Source organism: Aethalodelphis obliquidens, unplaced genomic scaffold (assembly GCF_003676395.1).
Source record: "Aethalodelphis obliquidens isolate GAN/ISIS:26980383/991018 unplaced genomic scaffold, ASM367639v1 scaffold5, whole genome shotgun sequence".
Taxonomy (NCBI): domain Eukaryota; kingdom Metazoa; phylum Chordata; class Mammalia; order Artiodactyla; family Delphinidae; genus Aethalodelphis; species Aethalodelphis obliquidens.
Window position 1 is genome coordinate 47,931,668 of NW_020837949.1, and position 22,887 is coordinate 47,954,554.

The window sequence follows — 22,887 nt, forward strand, 5'->3', positions numbered from 1 at the left end:
TTTGAAATGTTATTTTACCTGTAGTTAGAGAGAGCGGCTTATTTTGCCTGACTACTGTGGTTTCAGTCACTTTCATTGCCAGGTTATAAGTGGTTTTCCATGTTTCTACCTTCTAAATTCACTCTTCCAAGTTTCATATTCAGGATGCGTTCCTGGTGCAGAAGTAATAGTCATCTTGCAGAAATTTTCATTTATAAAGTATTCTTTAAAATATACTGTCTTAGTATGGTACTGGCACAAAAACAGATATATAGATCAATGGAACAGGATAGAAAGCCCAGAGATAAACCCACGCACATATGGTCACCTTATCTTTGACAAAGGGGGCAAGAATATACAGTGGAGAAAAGACAGCCTCTTCAGTAAGTGGTGCTGGGAAAACTGGACAGCTACATGTAAAAGAATGAAATTAGAACACTCCCTAACACCATACACAAAAATAAACTCAGAATGGTTTAAAGACCTAAATGTAAGGCCAGACACTATCAAACTCTTAGAGGAAAACATAGGCAGAACACTCCACTATGACGTAAATCACAGCAAGATCCTTTTTGACCCACCTCCTAGAGTAATGGAAATAAAAACAAAAATAAACAAATGGGACCTAATGAAACTTAAAAGCTTTTGCACAGCAAAGGAAACCATAAACAAGACATAAAGACAACCCTCAGAATGGGAGAAAATATTTGCAAATGAAGCAACTGACAAAGGATTAATCTCCAAAATATACAAGCAGCTCATGCAGCTCAATATCAAACAAACAAACAATTCAAAAATGGGCAGAAGACCTAAATAGACATTTCTCCAAAGAAGATATACAGATTGCCAGCAAACACGTGAAAGGATGCTCAACGTCACTAATCATTAGAGAAATGCAAATCAAAACCACAATGAGGTATTACCTCACACCGGTCAGAATGGCCATCATCAAAAAATTTAGAAACAATAAATGCTGGAGAGGGTGTGGAGAAAAGGGAACCCTCCTGCACTGTTGGTAGGAATATAAATTGATACAGCCACTATGGAGAACATTATGGGAGGTTCCATAAAAAACTAAAGATAGAACTACCATATGACCCAGCAGTCTTACTACTGGGCATATACCCTGAGAAAAACATAATTCAAAAAGATACATGTACCACAGTGTTCATTGCAGCACTATTTACAATAGCCGGGACACGGAAACAACCTAAATGTCCATCAACAGGTGAACGGATAAAGAAGGTGTGGCACATATATACAATGGAATACTACTCAGCCATAGAAAGGAATGAAATTGAGTTATTTGTAATGAGGTGGATGGACCTAGAGTCTGTCATACAGAGTGAACTAAGTCAGAAAGAGAAAAACAAATACTGTATGCTAATGCACATACATGGAATCTTAAAAAACGGTACTGATGAACCTAGTGGCAGGGCAGGAATAAAGACGCAGACGTAGAGAACAGACTTGAGGACACAGGGCGGGAAGGGGAAGCTGGGATGAGGTGAGAGAGTAGCATTGACATATATGCACTACCAAATGTAAAATAGACAGCTAGTGGGAAGCTGCTGCATAGCACAGGGACATCAGCTTGATGCTTTGAGACGATCTAGAGGGGTGGGATAGGGAGGGTGGGAGGGAGACTCAAGAGGGAGGGGATATGGAGATATATGTATACATATAGCTGATTCACTTTGTTGTACAGCAGAAACTAACACAACACTGTAAAGCAATTATACTCCAATAGGGACTTCCTGGTGGCGCAGTGGTTAAAAATCTGCCTGCCAGTTCAGGGGACACAGGATTGATCCCTGGTCTGGGAAGATCCCACATGCCGCAGAGCAACTAGGCCCATGCACCACAACTACTGAGTTCACGCACCACAACTACTGAGCTCATGCACCACAACTACTGAAGCCCACGTGCCTAGAGCCTGTGCTCTGCAACAAGAGAAGCCACTGCAATGAGGAGTCCGTGCACCACAACGAAGAGTAGTCCCCACTCGCCACAACTAGAGAAACCCCGCGTGCAGCAACAGAAGACCCAACGCAGCCAAAAAATAAATTTAAAAAAAATTTTTTAATTGTATTCTAATAAAGATATATAAAAATATATATATACTCTCTTGACTAGACAGAATTAGATCTCAGTTTCATCCTAGAGTTTCAAGTATTTTTTAAGGATTCTGGAACTAAGATTTATTTTGCAATTTCTAAACCCTAGGGGAATCTTCTTTTCTCATTTTTTTCATTTCCTATCCTCATTTTTTTGTGTTCTTTTTTAATGTACTTTTAAAAAGTATTCACTTAAGGAAAGCTTAGAATGGTTTAAATTGTGGGTCAAGAATCTTTTCTATGAAGGACCAGATAGTAAATACTTCAGGCTCTGCAGGCGATGGGGCCTCTGTTTCAGCTGCTCACCTCTGGTGCTGTAGCAGGAAAGCAGCTATAGAACTATGCAAACAAGTGGACATGGTGTGTTCCATAACACTAAAAGTTTTTGTGGAACCTTATTTACAGATTTGGTCCACAGGCCATAGTTTGCCAACCCTGGTTTAAATCACAGAGATAAAGAATTAAAGATAGGGGACTTCCCTAGCTGTCCAGTGATTAAGACTTCGCCTTCCAACGTAGGGGGTGTGGGTTCGATCCCTGGTCAGGGAGCTAAGATCCCATATGCCTTGGGGCAAAAAAGCAAAACATAAAACAGAAGCAATATTGTAACAAATTCAATAAAGACTTTAAAAATGGTCCACATCAAAAAAATCTTTAAAAAAAAGAATTAAAGATAAATGTGATCACTATGTATAAAATAGTCAACAAGGCCCTAACTGTATAGCACAGGGAACTATACTCAATGTTTTGTAACAGCCTACAAGGGAAAAGAATCTGAAAAAAAATCTATCTACCTATCTATCTATCTATCTATCTATCTATCTATCTATCTGTCTATCTGTATGACTGAATCTGTTTGCTGTACACCTGAAACTATCACAACATTGTAAATCAACTGTACCTCAATTAAAATATATATATATAAATAAAGATAAACGTGATTAAATTCCCTGAAAATAAAGTATTAAAACAATTCATACCATTCTCCTTTAAAAGTAATAATAATCTAGAGTATAACTACTGAGAAGGAAAGGCAACTTAGATTTTTTACTATATATGCCTATGTATGATTATTTAATCCTAACACCAACCCCACTGAGACAGCATTATTAATTCCCATGTACAGACTGAAGAAATAGAGGCTTAATAAGGTTAATTTGCACAAAGTCCCGTGTCTGTCACTTCCAAAAATGAGGTCTTTCCAGTGTACTCGTACTTTATTTCCACATTAATCATTATTATATTAACACCTTTTCAAAAACTTCATTAGAGATACGTTCGGTAGATTACTCCTTTCTGCCCGTGCACGCACGGTAAGCACTGCTGACGTCTCCCCCCTCCACTGCCGTCATGTCTAAGTCAGAGTCTCCCAAAGAGCCCGAACAGCTGCGGAAGCTCTTCATCGGAGGTTTGAGCTTTGAGACAACCAATGCGAGTCTGAGGAGCCACTTGGAGCAGCGGGGAGCGCTCACAGATTGTGTGGTAACGAGGGATCCAAACAGCGGGCGCTCCAGAGGCTTCGGGTTTGTCACGTATGCCACTGTGGAGGAGGTGGGTGCGGCCACGAATGCAAGGCCACACGAGGTGGATGGAAGAGTGGTGGAACCAAAGAGGGCCGTCTCAAGAGAAGATTCTCAAAGACCTGGTGCCCACTTAACTGTGAAAAAGATTTTTGTTGGTGGCATTAAAGAAGACACTGAAGAACATCGCCGAAGAGATTATTTTGAACAGTATGAGAAAAATTGAAGTGACCGAAATCATGACTGACCGAGGCAGTGGCAAAAAGAGAGGCTTTGCTTTCGTAACCTTTGATGACCGTGACTCCGTAGACAAGATTGTCATTCAGAAACGCCACACTGTGAATGGCCACAACTGTGAAGTAAGGAAAGCCCTATCTAAGCGAGAGATGGCTGGTGCTTCATCCAGCCAAAGGGGTCGAAGTGGTTCTGGAAACTTTGATGGTGGTCGTGGCGGTGGTTTTGGTGGGAATGGCAGCTTTGGTCTTGGAGGAAACATCAGTGGTCCAGCTGGCTTTGGTGGCAGCCACGGTGGCGGTGGCTGTGGTGGCAGCAGGATGGCGATAATGGATTGGGTAATGATGGAATCAGTTTGGGAGGTGGTGGAAGCTACAATGATTTTGGCAATTACAACAATCAATCTGCAAATTTTGGACCCGTGAAAGGAGGAAACTTTGGAGGCAGAAGTTCTGGCCGCTGTGGTGGTGGAGGCCAATACTTTGCCGAACCACGAAACCAAGGTGGCTGTGGCGGTTCCAGCAGCAGCAGGAGCTACGGCAGTGGCAGGAGGCTTTAATTACTGGCAGGAAACAAAGTTTAGCAGGAGAGGAGAGCCAGAGAAGTGACGGGGAAGGTACAGGCTACAACAGATTTGTGAACTCCGCCAGGCACAGTGGTGGCAGGGCCTAGATGCTACAAAGAAGACATGTTTTAGACGATACTCATGTGTATGGGCAAAAAACTCGAGGACTGTGTTTGTGACTAATTGTATAACAGGTTCTTTTCGTTTCTGTTCTGTGGAAAGTGTAAAGCATTCCAACAAAGGGTTTTGTTTTTTTTTTTCCAACAAAGGGTTTAATGTAGGTTTTGTTTGTGTTTGGCACCCATGCTGTTGGTTGCTAAATGTAATAGTCTGATCGTGGCGCCGAATAAATTGTGTCTTTAAAAAAAACCCAGAAAAACCTCATTAGACCTTCAGCCATTTAGCTGCCCCAGTTACTACTTCTAAACCTAAAATACAAAAATACATTAAGATAGGAACTGTGGTTCACCTTCATTCACAGTAACCCTCACTTTTACCCCCACTCCATCGTTCAAATAGCAGGTCAGAACTGAAGAACTTACCAGTTTAGTTTAGTCAGGGTTTTCTTTAAGGGTGAGTTGGCGCTGACTCCAGGGAGCCAGCTATTAAATATTCAGGCTTGCAAACCAGCTGTTAGAAGCTCATCCTGAAATTGTCCATGGGCTCCACTCTAGAGACCCTGATCCAGTTGGTGGGTTGGGCATTGGGGGTTTTTAAAACCTCTCTCTAGGTAATTCCAACCTACAGCCAGAGTTGGAAAACCACTGCTTTTAAATGGGACCCCTCTTGTCACAGCTGTGTGTTTTCTTGCCTGGGTTAACCTGTATTCCACTTTGCTTGGAGAAAAGTTACTGTAATCTACTTGCTTAGCTTCCAGACATGAGTCCAATGGGACTGAACAAATGCTTGCTTCTGTCTTAGTGGCGCAGCCGTGGAAAGGGTTGGCTGGATTTCTGGTTATAATAGCACTGCACAGTCTCTTCTGGAAAATATTTGCATATATTTTTTGGCCCACTTGGGAAAAATTCAAGTATTAAACCAGAGAAAGGTACCAAAGGAAATTAAACCAATTTTTTTGTTTTCTTGTTTAGGCAGCCTATAACGACCATGAAGTCACAGATTATATCTATAAATGTGTAATTTAAGTTTCTGCCTTGTGTTGTTTCATTTCATATTCCTGTGTCTCCTGCTATCTGGCCTGAGAGTAGACCTTTAACATTCCTTTATAGTTTTGGCAATAGGTTGCTCAGATTATAACATTTTGCAGTTCTCCGGAGTTACTAATAAACAGCAAATCATTTTAAAAAGTGAAGTATTAATTTTACCCTCAGGATGGAAATGACTGGTAGAACTGACAGAATTTAGCTTGACATTTAGAAGCTTTGTCTGAGTGGAGTTGAGGTGAACTCTCCCCCAATCCCTTTATTTTTAGAAAATGAAATACACCTAAACAGCCTTACTAAAGGCAGAAAATCTGAGAGGAAAAGATAACTAAGGTGAGGTCGAAACTAACATAATTCCCCCGACCCACCCAAAAGAAGAGAATGAAACAGAAGGAAAAAGCTCAGAGAGATAAATCCCATCCTATTTAATGGCGGAAAAAAAGAAAATTGAAATATTTTAGCCTGACTGAACTTTGTGACCTACTTATAAAGTCCTGAGGCCAGGCTTTGGTATTTCTAACAGATTCTGCCCTAAAGAGTTAAGTATGTGGACAATGCCTAAAAAACATTCTCTACACTCTTCCCATTGAGAAAATGGCCTTGATTTCTATTTTTCCCTTTTCACATAAACGTGCTGTCTTACGCTGGAGAATGACTTCATGTTGCAGTACTCTCTGGCTTGCGTATGTGCAGGGTCACTAACACACCCTTTCCTGGCCTATGACTTGTTTGCTCGTTTGTTTATATACTGCTTTGTTCTAATCACTGGCCTTTCATCTTCTTCATTGATTGACTTGTAAAATTTTTATCCTGCTTCCTGAGTGTTATGGTCCAGTCTTGTGGCTAATTTGCTTCCTTCCCCACTGCATCATGCAGATGCTTATTTTTAATCTCTTACTACTCAAAGCGTTGGTTAGAGTAAGGATGGCAACGACGAGATAGTACTTCAATTATTTTTCCTCAACTACATCACTCATAAGAGACCTTCCCAAACAAAACATTTTCTTGACTTGAAGAAAGCAATCAAATCGATGCCGATCTGTAATAATAATAGATTATATCTTCATAGTGCACAAAAACATTCACATCACCATTTATTAACACCACTTTAAAGACAAAAGAAATCGAGGCTCATCTAAGTGAAAACTGGCCCGAGTTCAGCAGTCCCTAAGTGAGTGGCCCTGTTTTCCACAGCACCAGGATGGGGTATCTTCTCATTTCACATAATTTATAGAGCATCTATTTTGTTATAGTCACCGTTCCAGGTATTGGGAGTACAAAAAAGCAGAAGGCATAGCCCTTATGGATTAGAACTTACATCTCTTAGTAGAAGCAGGTTATACACATGTAGAGCAGACACTTAATGAACATGACATACACACAGGTGGACTAAATTACTAGCATGGATGATTAGCTAGACAAGATAGAGGTACACATAGAGTCATTCTTTCCATACTGTTGTAGTGCAGTTACAATCTATATATTCACATCCACAAAATGTCTTAGAAATTGTAAGGCAATGTGAATTCCAGAGCAGTTGGAATAAGGTGAAATCAGTGGGAAAGTGATTTGGGGCACACAATTTTAGAGCAGGATCCTTATGGTATGTCAACTTAGGGAATTCGTAAGCAGACCCAGATATGTTGACAGAAGGTATTCTGTAAACCTGGAGTCTTCTGGGCCATCTTCTAAAACCCTGGGAACATAGAGGTAAAGTGGTGAGAGCTTTTGGCATCAGAGGGATCTGGATTCAAATCTTGCTTCTGCAGCTTGAGAGGTAGATGGCCTTAAACCTTTGTAAGCTCGGCCTCCTCATGTATACATTGGAGACAATGCCTACCTCCCCATGAGGATTAATGTGATAAAGACAGGGACGGAAACAACTGCTTGTGTTAACACTGTCTCTACTTAAACCTCCAATTTAGAAAGGACATTAGCTCTGAAAGCCCTATTCTGCATCCAAGGCACCCAATGTGTTCAGGAACCCCCGGGTCAGTGGTGGAAATGGCCGACATGTCAGGCTGTCAGGGCTTCTTGAAGTAGCTCTACAGCACGTTCAAAACAAAGAAAACATTTCGTGCTCTTAACTGAATCCTGCCCTTTTAGACAGTATTTCACCAGCCCTGGCCAGGACCACTTGTGCATGTTTATTTTTTGTCTGTACTAACCTCAGAGAAGATTGATTCCAGGAATGTGCATTACTGGTGGCATTTGCTAGTGATGTGCTTTTGGGCATGGGCATATTTTCCAGGGGAAAGAGTGTCATATCTGAGAACAAAAATGACACTATTTGTTATCAGAAATACAGGAGCATTTTAAGATAACCATTTTATGACCAGAGCTGGTAGAAGTAAAAGCGTTAGCAGGTTTACAAATTTTTATAGTTTGTCTTGTTGTTTTAGTAAAGGTAGCGATAATAACCGTTTTAATTGTGGAACTTCAGAGCGTGAAGAAAATGGAATATTGGATGTTTCTAGCAGATACACGCACTTATCAACGAGCTCTCTCCCCTCCCTTGTTGAAGGATGCGCCCACATAGGCCCAAAGGCCATCACTATCTGGGGGAGGCACCGTCTCGGTCAGATGCCCCACTGAACATCTCACTGATAAGATATGTCAAGGTCTTAGAGCCATGTAAAGGGCATCTCAAGGTCTTCAGGACCAGTGAGTTTTGAGTACAGTGTCCGGGAAACTCCTTGCCCTCTTTCCTATGAAGGGCAGAAAACATCCTCAAAGCTGCTCTGAGAGGAGAGGGCATCAGATGTCACTGTTCCTCCACCCGGCCAAGGAGGGAGAGCCCTACAGAGGTCATATAGGTTCTCCAGGGCATCAGGCTTCAAAACCAAAGTGATGTTGGCCGAGCAGTGCCACTCTAGGTATTTACCCAAAAGGAATGGAAGCATACGTCCACAAAAGACAGGTGCAAGGATATACAGGGCAGCTTTATTTGCAATAGCCCAGACTGTTAACTAGGCCATCTCCAGGTACACGTATAACCAAATTGTGATATGTCCATACAATGGAATACTATTTATAGTGATTTAAAAAAAAGAAGAACAAAGTACAGTTACACCAAAAGAAAAAAAAAAAAAAGAAACCACCATGGATGAGTCTCAAAAACATTATACTGGGGACCTCCCTGGTTGCACAGTGGTTAAGAATCCACCTGCCAATGCAGGGGACACAGGTTCAATCCCTGGTCCGGGAAGATCCCACATGTCGTGGAGCAACTAAGCCCGTGTGCCACAATTACTGAGACTGCATTCTAGAGCTCACGAGCCACAACTGCTGAAGTCCGCGTGCCTAGAGCCCGTGCTCCGCAACAAGAGAAGCCACTGCAATGAGAAGCTCGTACACCGCAGCGAGGAGTGGCCTCCTCTCGCTGCATCTAGAGGAAGCCCGCGCGCAGCAACAAAGACCCAGCGCAGCCAAAAATAAATAAATTTATTTAAAAACAAAAAACATTACACTGAGTGAAAGGAACCAGACACCAAAGAGTACATATGAAATTCAAGTAGCGGTAGCTGATACGTAATGATGGAAATCTGAATAGCAGTGGACTCGGGGAATGTGGGGAAGGGTCGCACCCAAGAGAAGTTTCTGGGCTGATGGAGATATAGTCCATATCTTGACTGAAATGTTGGTTACACAAAGGTAGACATTTATCAAGCTAACTGAATTAGACACTTAAGATCTGTGCATTGGATTTACCTCAGTTAAAAAAAAAAAAAAGTTGTTGGCCCAGGCAGAAATGAGGAACCGGAGCCCACAACTTCCACTCACTCCTTGAAAGAGCAAAGAGCATTTCCTTTGCTGTAAACAAGCCATTTAAGAACAAAGGAAGTAAATACACGCAGTAGTTTAAGAAGAAAATCTCTGGAATTTCCTCTCTGTTGAAGAAAGACAGCAGAATCCTTTATTCTCAGCTTTGGAACTCTGCAGAAACGATAGCATGGTCAAATAAAACAATTGCTACACTTATTAAATGAAGAACTAGTTGCCAGACACTGGGTCTCAAGACACAGAATCAGTGTTTCCGATAGAAAGTTACAGCATCTGGGTCTTCCAGTATCCAAAATATTTTGCTTTCCATGAGACAGTGAGAATTTTACAGGAGAGAAAATTAAAGCTGCTCAGTTTCAGCCTGCATCAGGCACATCCTCTGAAACGCTAAATAAGCCCCGTTTCTATAATGGGCAGCCACCTAATAACAGCTTATCGTCAGATTTAACATTTGCAGTAACAAAAAGGCATCAGCAGTTTATCTTCTAATGAAAATATCTTCGAGTCCTACCATTTTGGCAATACCATGCTTAATCATTTACATTTAGTTATAAACGTGAATTTCATCTCTTCTCTTAACTGTGTTATTGTTTAATCAAACTCAATAAAAATATGTCCACTGTTAATTCCCACAAGAAATCTTGACAGTCTTTATGTCGTGTTTCACCTGGCGCTAGAAACATAGTTCATGGCATCGTTTTGGCCCTCGATCCTTGTGGCTTTTTCTTTGTCCCAGCAGGGGTCTCTGCACTGGCCAAAAAATATCACGAAATATCACAAGATAGTTATTTTAAAGGGCACACTCCCTACCCCCCAAAAGAATGAAGTCTCTTTAAGCTAGGGTCCAGAGCTCATTCGTATGCCAGCTCCCATCAGTACACACTTTCACTAATTTTCCTCTGGAAGCAAGTACCAGAACCGAAATATGAGTGCTAAAGAGAGCCACCCATTGTAAGCATGGAAAACGGTGCGGATTCCACTGAAAACACAAACAAGCAGACGCTCAGCGCTGCCCTGCACCTCTACTGCGAAGGTGATGGGGATTTAACACCTGATGAATTCGCAGCCCAGCCAAATGTGTGTGTTTCCAAGGAACCCCTTTCATTTTCCTTCCCGTCTAAAACTCAGCATATTAAAATTAGAGAAGCCCTTTCATCTTCGTGGGTATCATAGCAGCAAACTTATTTTAATGTCTTTTCCATGTGGGTCTACTTTTAACAATAAAAGGATCCCCAGGCGCACACAGCTGCACCGCATTACAGACAGAATCTGCAGAAAAATGGGAATGCTTTAAGCTAATTTGTTCTTGCCAAAGAGACAATCCAGGTACAGAATCTCCCTGCTTCTGTCCCCGGGCTTTGTTCATACTCCTTGGAAGGGCACTAGAAGGGAAGTGGTATCTGACGAGAAGGGAGAAACGGGCTGCTGGAACCTTTCTGGTACCTGGAAAGGAAAGGATGCTGGCCATGCCCTCAAGCCCCTTGCCACCAAACTTACATAGTTCCTCCTCGGGAAACGGGATGCTGGTGATAATTTACATTCATCAAAACAGCAACAAGTTGGCTTGATCTTATCAGATCAGAGATGTGTTTCATACTCCACTGGACTGAATTTTTCTTTAATCTAGCCAATTCAGGCTCTCTTTGGTATGGAAACACACATAGAAAATCACCCCTGAGAATCTAAAGTTGGTTGGGAGACCAGTATATAGGAATTTGAAATCTAATCATGCCATGATGTGCTGTGTTTTCTACCTAGATACCCGATTATTACTTTTTTTTTTTCTAAAGGCAAAAAAGGTAGCCAAGGTGTTCCAGATGCTTACACGTCCAAGAACAAGTCACTCTCAGGGAACCCGCTTTTCCTCTTGTCAAAATAATTTTGAATAAAATAGCTAGACAGCACCCGTCATTGCCTACCAGCTAAGACATCTCTTTGCAGCCTGGGTCTGGGAGGATTTTTAGTTTTCAAATAGATATATTTTTCAAAATTACCATAATTTTCAAGTAACAAGAAAAAATACATGTAAAGCAGATTTCTTTTATAGCAAATAATGAAAATGGTACTTTCCACGTGAGCTATCGCGAGCTCTCTCTATGTTACATAACTGCATCCTAGTCAACATCCTCGTCACAACTTTGACTTGAAACAGTTGCATAGGGAATTCCCTGGCGTCCAGTGGTTAGAACTCTGTGCTTTCACTGAAGAGGGCCTGGGTTTGATACCTGGTCAGGGAACTAAGATCCCGCAAGCCACAGGGCACGGCCAAAAATATTTTTTAAATAAAATTTAGAAATGTAAAAAAAAAGAAAGAAAACAGTTGTATAGAATCTTAAGCTCAGGGGTGGAAAGAACCTTGACATGATTTTCTATTGGCTGTCCTCTTCCAGTTCCTGTCTGCCAGGCAGAAATGTACGGTGTGTTGGGAGATTTTTATTGACATATATACACTAATATGTATAAAACAGATAACTAATAAGAACCTACTGTATAAAAAATAAATAAAATAAGTTCAAAAATTGAAAAGAAAAGAAAAGAAAAATGTACGGTGTTACCCAGGCTGAACTCCAAGGCCCTAACAATTAGCAGGACCAATGCCAGGCATTCAATGTAGGATGATGTTTTTGAAACACGATCATGATCCTGTATCTTGAACAGGCCCCCAAGTGACACCCTTAAATGACCACTTTCTAATATAAGAACTTTGCATAAAGTTCTAGGCCATTATTGTGTTGACAGTCTCCCTAAAATTCAACCTGGTGAAGTTCATTTTGGCAGAGTATGTTGTTGCTACCAACAGTATTTCCCTGCCATTAAAAGGAAACAGTCTTTGAAAAAAATGTTTAATTAGAGCCACTTGGTTTCAGTAATATATGTGTATATAATTTAGAATATGCTATGTTGTACCTAAAGGAAAATTATTTTCGTAAGACTAACGAAACTTGACAAATGATGAACTTTTAAAAGCATATAATTAAAATGTTACAGCTCCGTTGTGAGTGAGGTGCCAGAGGGCGCCCGCCTGGAGATGCTTGTGACGGGCTAGGTGGGTTCCTACCGCCACCTGTGGACAACACACCTCAGCCTGGAGGGTTTTTTTCCCTGGGAGATGAATAAGACCTTTTTGGAAACTAAAACCATAAAATTAAAGTTATGAAGTAACTATAAGTATAAAAATTGGAATTAAAAATAATTTTTAATCAGAGTTTCTGGAATAACTATAATAAACATGCATTACAGAAACATACTATTGGTAACTAATACATGGTACTTGGCAAGTAAATAACAAATGGAAAGTTTAGTAGAATCCAGTTAACGCATTTGTAAATAATCTGTAGGGCTGTGTTTCCTAAATGAATAAGTAATAAATATTCCAAAGAAGATTTTTTTCTCTCTCTCTTTTTTTTGGGCTCATAATAAAGATCTGTTTTCTGGCATCATCAAAAGAGGAAGGTTTGCCAAGACCAGAAAGCTTGTCCTTTGCCATGTAGGAGCCCTTTAGCTAAAGCTATAAATGTGGCATACTGAATGAACATTGTCATTTTAGTTCTGTCAAGCAAGAATGGCAAACTGGAAAATGAATTATGCTATATTGGAAAGTAGGTTCATTTTCATGGTAGATGTGCCTCTTTAAAAATAGCATCTCACAGCCTCCTAGAATTTCTGTTCACTTTGTCTGTATTTTCTATTATAGAATAGTATATTTTGGAAAGATGACAGGGCTGAAAACTGAATGGATATTTTCTCGGAACATTTTGCCTCTTTTGTCATCTTCCAGAAGACGGCAGTCTGTGGCTCCTTCAGAGTGATATCAGGCTCCTGTCTAGAAAGTGCTCTGAGTGGCCTGAATTTATTAACCTAATAAACATATTGTTACTTAGGTGCCTGGTTAATAGTTGTTGTTGACTCTTCTCATTGACAGAGCAAGATACTAAACAGAATCAGTTCTGAATGCCGGTTCTTTGCAGGCTGGTAGTAAGTCATCTTCCCTCGCCCAAAGGAGCTCCAGGACTTACAGTTGGCTCAAGGGACCGGAGGCTGGGGTGACTAAATCTGAGGTCCTGGGTTTGATTCCCATGTGGGCCAGTTCACTTGGCTCCATCCTCCAGCCCTGAACCATGCCCTTGAGGCTGGTTGAACGTAGTCCCTTCAGATCTCTCAGGAAAGAGATGGTGGAGGCCCGGTCAACACAGGTAGGGTGAATCAGGCTCCCAAAGATTTGCCTTACTCTCTGGCTTGGCCCAAGGGGATCAAGGCCAGTGTAAAAATATGATTATGAGAAAAACCAACTCGGATAAACAACAAGGTCCCACTGTATAGCACAGGAAATTATATTCAATATCCTGTGATTAAACCATAATGGAAAAGAATATGAAAAAGACTGTATATAACTAAGTCACTTTACTGTACAGCAGAAATGAACACATTATAAATCAACTGTACTTCAATATTAAAAAAAAACCTCACAGTGCATGTCTGTGAAGTAGTCTGAATGGCCTCAATTTATTCAGTGACAGAGCAGCAGTATTGCTGTGACATGTTCATCTCCATGGTCTCTTGTGTTCAGTACAAATGCCCTTAGAATAGTCAAAAGAATAGGAGACTGACAAAGACGAATTGGTAAAAGTAAATGTCTTAAGACTGGGGCGGCCTCAAACCATTTTGGTACTTGTTGCCGAGAGAGGGCAGAGATTCTGTGACTTGGATGGAAGGAGGTCCGTTCCACTTCCTGCTCTCTTTAAAGTGATGGTCAGAGAGCAGCTCCCTCCCCTCGCCCACCCGTGGGAGAGGATTCCTGGGGGAGTGGCTTCATTAGCTACGTTGTCATTCCTTAACACCCCTGAATTTCGGAGCATTACTGCCCCAAACTCCTCCTGATGAAAGGAAGCAACAGAGGAAAAACAACATGCCATAAAATAGCATGAGATCTTTACACTGTGGAATTTTAGAACCAGAAATATGTGTCAAGATCACCTTAGCTATTGTAATTTGTAAGTTATGACCAGCAATTTTTAAAATAAGGAAAGAAAGAAACAGAAAATATGGTGTTTCACACTTCGCAAGGATAAATATTATCTGAGGAAACTTGTAGTTTTGTGTGTGTGTGTGTTATTTTCTGAGTGGTGATATAAAATGTTTATTTTTTTACCAGATCATGGTCAGAAAATTTGAAAGCCAGTGACCTAGACTCACCCTTTCATACAAGTGTAGTGTCAAGCCCAAGGTCATGTGGCCCAATTCGGTCAAAACAGTATCAAGACCCAACCTGCCTGATTTCCATTCTAGTGCTTATTCCTCTCAGTCACACTCCAGCCAAGGCAAAATACTGAGTGTGTTCTCATCATCAGTTGTGCTGTAATCGTAGTTCTTCATTCACGAGACCTCATCAAACCGTAGCCATACAATTTCTTCTGGGCCTGCGGATCCCGGAATGTTCCCAGGTTCCCCATTGCCAGAAAGAACACAGGGTCCTTCACTAGAGCTTAACCACAAAGAGGAAGACAAATGTTCATGTTTCGGTGTGCCCTTTTTTTTTTTTTGGTAGAGATTTCTCTTTGGTCACTTATCCATCGTAGGCAGTAACTGAGCGCTCAGCATGAAGACCATCATTAGATACATCTGAATAAAGTAAAGGTGGGAAAAGATACAGTCTACACCCTGAGGGACTCCAGGGAAAAGAGAAGAAACTGTGTCACATCAAAGATACCAGTGAGAAAATTGTGTCTGATATTAGTGCAAGATAATATGAGAGCAGACGGGTGCCAGTGGCAAAAAAGGCTCCTGTGTGGGGCAGGTGTGGCCTGGAAGGGCTTCTGGACGTGATCTCCCACCAGAGATGTTTTGTGTTTGGATGTGAACCTTGGGGAGTGCAGGCTTCATTTCCTTCACAGAAGGCCATTTTTTTCCCTCCCAAAGAGCCAGCTCACCAGAACTCAGAGATTTCAAGACAGGTGTTTTCTCTCGGCTCTGTCCTGGGGTAGGTGAAAATGATTTCTTCCAAATATTGAAGGAACAGATACTGCCACCTCCCTCTACAGTTCCCGTAAAACCTGAGGTGAAACTAGTTGTGAGTTCCTATGGGTTTTAGCATTGCGACACTGATATTTTTGGAAGCATCTTACCCCGTACCTAGTTGAGACCATTGTATCTTTACATGGTCGCTTCTAAAGATCTAAAGTTGCTGAGAAAGCTGAAATAGTTGATATAGAAAATATGAAGCAGATGGTCGGTATTTCCCTCTCAGTCGGAGCTCTGGGCAGCCTTCATTTTTTGTTCTCCCCTACTCTACCCTGCGTTGATCTTTCTGACTATTAGCACTCTTGTTCCCCTTTCCTGTCCTTGTTTTGACAGGAAGGAAAATAAACGTAGGCAGTGATAAAGCTGGGAGTATGGCTTTCCAACTGCAGCCTCTCCCAGAGCCTAGTGCCCTCCTGGTAGCCTGCCTGTCCTCTGAATGGTAATTAGTTGGATAGGAATTTTCACAGGGGCCTCCCCCTCGGGGCGATTTCGCCAAAGAGTAACCCTCTTGTCTAGACCGTACAAACCCATAAAGTCATCACTAGCTGGGATTTCCAAGCTACAGAGCAGTAATAGAAAAGCCTGCCTCTAGTCTTAGGGGATTTTTCAGTATAGAGCGCTCATTGTGGAAACCCGCCCTACACACCAGCACGCAGACCTCTCTCCAGGAAGAGGGATGGCAAGTCGCCCGCCGCCTCCGTCATCCCTGGGAAGACACCCCTCACCATCTCTGCTGTGTTGGGTTTATACACAGCCTCACCCACGCCTTGCATTTTAAACCCGGGACACTCTCCTGGATTTTATTTGTGCAAGTGATTTTTGAGAACGATCCAGCTGTGCCTTTTACTCTCTTGTTTGCCAAAGCTAATTATTATTAGTGCGATAAAAGCACTTTGAATACTTGACATTTGAAGAAACTAGACTGGCATCACTTACCCCGAGAAAGACGAAAAGGATTCAGACTTCAAATCCAGTGCTCTTAGCACTTTCAGTACTTAGCGAAGTATTGACAGCTGTTACAACAATAGCGAGGGTGAGACTGGAAAATGGAAACGTGCACTTTGGAGGGAAGGGGGCAGAAAGGGCAGGGTGTGTCCTGAGCCCCCTCAAATTCTCTCCTAAGAGTAGGCGTGAAATCAGGTAACTGAACTGTGTTGAGTCCAGTGCAGTTGGCGTTTCAGAAACAATGTGAAAACAGAGATTACCTAAGGAGCAGAGCAAATCAAGAGGTATGGTTTATGGAAAAAAATATTTATGGAAGCGGAGAGCCCCTCTGGTCCCTACCGCAGCTTGGTGAGGGGCATTAGAGTTAGCCTGTGGTGTGCCTGCCTGGAGCAATAAGAATGGCAATGTTAGTCACCTGTGTCAGGACGCCTAGAATGTGTTGGGTGCTTTGCTGAGCACGCGATTCATATCCCCACTTTATACACGAATGGAAACCAGAAGTTCAGAGATGTTAACTAACCTGTCCGAGGGCACACAGTAAGTTTGGGTGCCTGGATTTTAACCTAGGTCTGCCTTTCTCCAAAGCCCACTCCTGCTGTCTGTCCTCTCTGGCTCCTGAAAATGTGAGGTATGACTGATTCGTTTGTGTGCCCTTCAGAAGTGCTCAGTTCCTCCTGTGCTCCTAGAATGATTATTTTTCAGGTGTCACTTGGAGGTATTATTGTTCATACACAGAACAAACATTTGAGTGCCCACTACATGCCAAACGTATGCACAGAGATGAAAGACATCACCCCTGTCCTCAGGTAGCCCAGAGACTAGCAGGGGGAGACAGACGATGCAATCCACACAGGATGCTAGGTTCCCTGGTAGAGACAAGCTTGGTGTGTACACAGCCTTGGGGTGGGGAGTCACAGGAGACTTTTGGGCGGCGATGATATCCAAACGGAGTTTTAGAATGAACACATCTTAGTCAGAGGAAGAAAAAGAAGAGGGTATACGAGGCTGGCTGGTTCAAATGGGTGGGGAGGGAGAAAAATGCCCAGGCAACAAAAGTTTGCCCAGTTTTGTAAGTGTAACCTGAAGCCTTTGGAGGGTTTTAAACAGGAGAATGTCAAGGTTGGCTTTACATTTTTAAAAGATTATTCTGACAGATGAATGAATGTTGGGGATGGTTATCTACTGCAGCAGTACCAGGAGAGATGGCAGGGATGGGACTAGGCTAGTGGGGGCACATGGATGGACTCGGGATATTCTGGAAGTAGAGCCTGGAGGAGCTGGATGAGTTGCTGGAGGAGGAAAGAGAGGAGTGACTCCTGGGTGCTTTGCTGCACAGCTGAGTGGATGGTGGTGCCGTTCCTGAGCACGGGGGGCAGGGACGGGAGCAGGTTTTCCAGGGTGGTACACAGTCAAGAATTCTTTTAGAATCAAGACATGATCTTAAATCATCAACCACCTCTGTCATGATGGTTCTGGAAATCCCACAAGCCTGGGCTTTCTTGAGAGATTCATAGCACTTCCCGTGCGCACTGGGGCCAGGAATAACATCGCAGCTCCCTCAGCACTTCTGGTTTTCGTTCCTGAGCGGGTGGCGAGGGAAAGGAAAGGAGTGCTGGACCAAATACCACTTTGAGAGAAAACTGTCCAGACCGAGTTTCCAAAGCCTCAGAAAAAGCCTCCCGTTCTGCTAAGGGTAGAATAGTTTTCTGCCCTCTCCGCCTCTCTCCCTGGGGTTTCTCCAGCCTCATCTCCTCTCCTGAACTAATTCCATGGTGTGGGAGCAGGGCCAGAACTGGCTTGAGCCCACGGACGCACTCCAAGATGGGACTAACCTCCTCAGGCAGTGGCGGCCTTAGACCTTTAGCAGGCAAAGTGATGCTGAACTTTAGATAAGCTCATTTACACTGTGTTTTAAGATTCTTCCAAAACAATGTTAATGCATTCCCTCTCGCCCCGACCAAGAAAAGGGACTGAGATGACTATTCCAGTTAGATCCCATGCCTGGCAAATCTGTTTGACCAAATTACACATTATGTTGATGGAAGCAAGTATGATTGATTTTTAGTCCATGTGATACTTACCCCAGAGCATCTGCATATACCTTAGCAGCGTATCAGACAAGAATCAAAAAATGTTATACCAACTCTCTAGAAAACAGACGACCAGGGAGGTGGGTCTAATGACTGTGCTGGAAGACCCAGTGCTGAGGTCTGCAGGGGATGGAGAGGTGAGTAAAAAAGAATCACTGTCGTCAAGGAGATGAGAATCTAGTTGCAAGGGAAGACAAGTGTGCAAATAAAGCTCCCATCAGGCCCTGAACCTGAGAGCCTTAAATTATTAAGTTTGTGATGGTCAAAGGAAGGAGAAGTCACTTTTACTTGGCAACAGTTCAATTAGTATTTCATTACCTGGGGAAAGTAGCATTGGAGAGAGGCTTTTAAGGATGGGTGTAGGGGACTTCCCTGGTGGTCCAGTGGTTAAGAATCCGCCTTCCAATGCAGGGGATGCGGGTTCGATCCCTGGTCGGGGAACTAAGATCCCACATGCCGCAGGGCAACGAAGCCCACGCGCGTTAACTACTGAGCCTCTGTGCTCTGTGTTAACCACTGAGCCTGTGTACTCTAGAGCCTGTGCACTCTAGAGCCCGCGCGCCGCAACTGAGACTCGACACAGCCAAATAAATAAATATTAAAAAAAAAAAAAAAAAAAGGATGAGTGCAGGTAAGGATGAGAGGGTAGGGATTGTGTATTCCAAGCCCCCAAAACCTAGCCAGGTAGCACAGAGGTGGTTTGGGGACCAGTGATGGTTTACACACCGATTTGATTGGTATATTGGATTCACAGAGCATACACCTGGGTATAAGAACCTTAACTGCTAGGTTAAGGAATTTTGTGTTTAATAGACTTGGCAGTGGGGAACCATTTTTAATAAGAGAGGTAACTAATGTGATCAAATAAGAGTGATACTGTGGATTGAGGCTCTTTGGGGGAATGTTAATTAGGCAACAGAAGGAAGATGACTTGGAAGGGAAAGACACTGGGGGCTGGTCCGTCAGGGAGGAGGTTATTTCCATAGTCAGGGTGAAGGTATGGAAATAGATTTGGTTTTCTTGATGAAGTTTCTGCATGTCGGATGGGAAATGACTTAATGTGGAAGGCTTTTCAGCGCTGTTCTGCGTTACCCACGAGTCCCTCCCAGTTGATAGAAACCTGCCCACTTGCTCAACAGAAGTAAACCTCGCAGACGTTGGAATGTTTATGTTCGGCCCAAAATGGCTCTGGTTTTTTACACAGCTGTAAAGTGTATTTAACTCCCAAATAGAAAACACTTCTTGACTACTGTTTCATAGCTCCATAAAACGGGGCTCAATTGTGTAGGTGCTCTGTGCTGTCATCCCCTATCTTTCTACGCAAATCTGTTTCCTCATATTGTTATTCCAACGGAAAAAAAATTCAACCCAGCATAAACTACCTTTTTTACAAGCAGCCATAAGAAGAAGGCCCCAAAGACAATGAGGACCCTCCACATTTATATTTTTAACCCAAGACTACAGTTCTAACTAGCAGGGACACAAAATCGCTTTAATTATGAATGTTTTCCATTGTGGTTCTGAGTGTAAGTCAGGAACAGATGTCCATTTTCCCCCAGCTCAACTGTTTTTAATCCTTTCTTGGACATGAAGAGAGAAATCTTTAAACGTGCGCCAAAGTTCAATTAACATCCCTGGCTGAGGGTGGAAAATGCCCTACTTTGTTTTTTTCTCAGCCATATACCTGCTTTGACTGCCTGTGCCACAGAGGACCAGGGGAAAGAGTCCAGCTGGCAGGGGTTTTATTACTGCAAAGTTAATTTGCAGATTAAGCCTTGGGCGGGCGGGGTCTGTTCCACCTTTTATATATTTATTTATTTACTCTCTTTCAGGTATAAATAAAATTGCACTGTAAAACATTGCAGCTTAATTGCAGGAAACCCAGTGCATTTTTTATCGTTGTTGTCGTAGTTCTGCAATGGTTAAGAGCTTATGCTCTCTTCCTTCACATGGAGCTGTAGAAATCTCGCGTAAGAATATATTTACAGCCAAGGCCGTGTGACTCGGTTTGTCGTGTTTTTCCTGTGCTCTGTGGAACAGACGGCTGTTCATTATTGAAAGGCCTTTTTCTACCGCGAACAGAGTTTGCGGGGAGGAGAGCATTTATGTGAGAATGCAGAATGACTTCCAGAGACTACGGGCACTCTGGCTAGAAAGCCTCACCAGTGCAGGGACATGACAGCAATTCGCTTTCGGGCCCTAGGTGTGTTTTGGCTGCATTTTCTGAAGTGCATCCCGCTGAACAGAGCACATGCCTGACGAGTTCCTGTTTGATCGTCGGAGGCAGAACCACAGCTTCACACGCTTCTCTTTCTGGAACCCACCCCCAAAAGATTGGCACCATCATATCATTTACGTTTGGCTTGGCTTTCTAAACTTTCACCTTTTATTCTATTTTATTTATTGCGGGGATGGGAGCCGCCACAAGGTTTGCAGGATCTTAGTTCCTCGACCGGGGATCGAACCCAGGCCCCCAGCAGTGGAAGTGGGGAGTGCTAACCACTGGACTGCTGGGGAATTCCCCACTTTCACCTTTTAGAAAAAGATAGCCATGCATTTCTCTTGGATGCCAAAACTTAAAAATTATGTCTCTGAAGTCGTCTGAAAGGGCCATTTATAAATACAGACTGTGCAGGTTGCTTGGACTCTGATGACGTTGCCCATTCCAGAGGTTTTCTTGTGTCTCCTCAAAGGTTCGCTGAATATCAGTTCATTAATCCTCATTTAGGCCACTGGAAAATGCTTCCTTTATAGTCTGTGACACATGGATTTTCCCATTAGGAAATCTGTAGATGACATATGGCTTATGGGACTTGCAAAGCGTGGTTGGTTTGCCTTTGGATTAAAAAGTAACATTCTCCTTACAGAGCAAAACCAATGCGAATGAAGAAGTAGTTAGTAGACCTGAGCCAAAAAATAGGAGGTTGACTAAGGGTTGTAATAATCGCATTTACAAACGTCACCCCCTTGGCACGCGGGACTGACTGCCTCTCCAAGGTCCACCTTTATGCCTGTGCACCAAGATGGATTTGAAAAATGGACCATCTAGATTTAGTGCTGGCCACTAATCAAACTCCAGACCATAATGGAGGGAGGAAGTTGGGGCAGTAAAGTTGTCCAGTGGCGTGAGAACTTCGAATTGAAAATTCTCACCTTCATCTTCCCTTCAGGACCAAACTTCTACCTTGACATTAGAGTGACAGTTGGAGAGAAGTGTTTTGACCTCCTACTCCTTAAATACTCATGAAGCTGCATCTGTGTATACAGATCGTGGCTGGGGGCTACGTGGACTCAGTCAAAACTACCTAGGAAGCATCGCTAGCTACCTGTAGTTTCCAGAAAAAGATAGCCATGGGTTTCCAGAACTTACTCTTTCAGCCTCACATTCTGAAAAGTAAACAGGCAGCTGGTGTGGGTAAACACAACCTTGGAGGACTGTGGGTGTCCACTGGGAGAACCCCTGGGTGTCCACTGGGCGAACAAGTTTTAGACAGTGTAATGCGCAGTCTCTGTGAAATGAGGGAGGTCTCTGTCCTCTGGCTTGCAAATGCTGGGTTTCCCATTTATTTGACCCGGGGAATCCACTGACAGGACATCAGCTTGAGGAGGAGGTATCCAGGACCTGGGTATCAGACATCTGCCCCTGCCTGTACCTTTGCTGAGTATGTGACCAGGGACAGGTCACCTCCCCAGGCCTCAGTGTTGTCCCCTGTAACAGGGGAGTTTGGCACAAAAGACCCGAGGTCCTTTCCAGCCTTGAAACATTATCACTTTATGACCCAGTAGTGACAACTTATAAAGGTCAAGCTTGGGTGTTTTAAAAATCAGTCGGGAGGTAAGTACAGACGGTGCGCTCAGGACTTGTAGGTGTACGAGAGAAGCACAAAACTGAGTCCAGGCTCTCTTGGAACTTAAAACAGACCTGGAAGACGTACATGAAAGGGGCAGGTAGAAACCAGAGCAAAGGTAGAAGGGCAGCAGCTGAGGGAGGTGTGAAGTCAGAGCAGAAGAGCTAACAGGGGGGCCTTTTAAATGAGGCTGGAGAGCTGGGACCAGCTCATGGAAGGCCTAGGAATATGAGATGCAGAAATTCAAAATAAATTCTTCCTTCACTTTGCATAGAGTGTCAGATCTTGGTATAGAAATACCATTTCCTAACTATAAACATGAAGGAAATGGCAAAAGGACAGTGAGATGGCATCTTATGTCACTGGGTTTCTATTTTTTGTTCTTTATGGACAAGGCCTTCTTCCTCCCACATGTTGGAAATGCTGGGTGGGGTGTCTTCCTGGCCTGCCCTGTCCCGGATCATTCTGGAAAACAGGCCAGAAGCAGCCCCTCAGCACCCATCCCCTCCGTGGAATTACCACACAAGGAGGCGACCCACATAGAAGCCCCTGCTGAAGTTTGATAATCTGTCTTGGAAACACGGGGGAGGAAGCGGGGAGGGGAAGAAGGAGGTCGATGCCACAA

General features: G+C 43.0%; 1 protein-coding gene and 1 pseudogene across 3 annotated transcripts in view; both read left to right on the top strand.

The window, feature by feature from the left end:
- JAZF1 (JAZF zinc finger 1) overlaps nt 1–22,887 on the top strand; it is a 337,745-nt gene that overhangs the window by 290,655 nt on the left and 24,203 nt on the right. The gene's annotated exons all lie outside the window — the stretch shown is intronic.
- LOC113618284 (heterogeneous nuclear ribonucleoprotein A1-like) lies at nt 3,095–4,424 on the top strand (annotated as a pseudogene).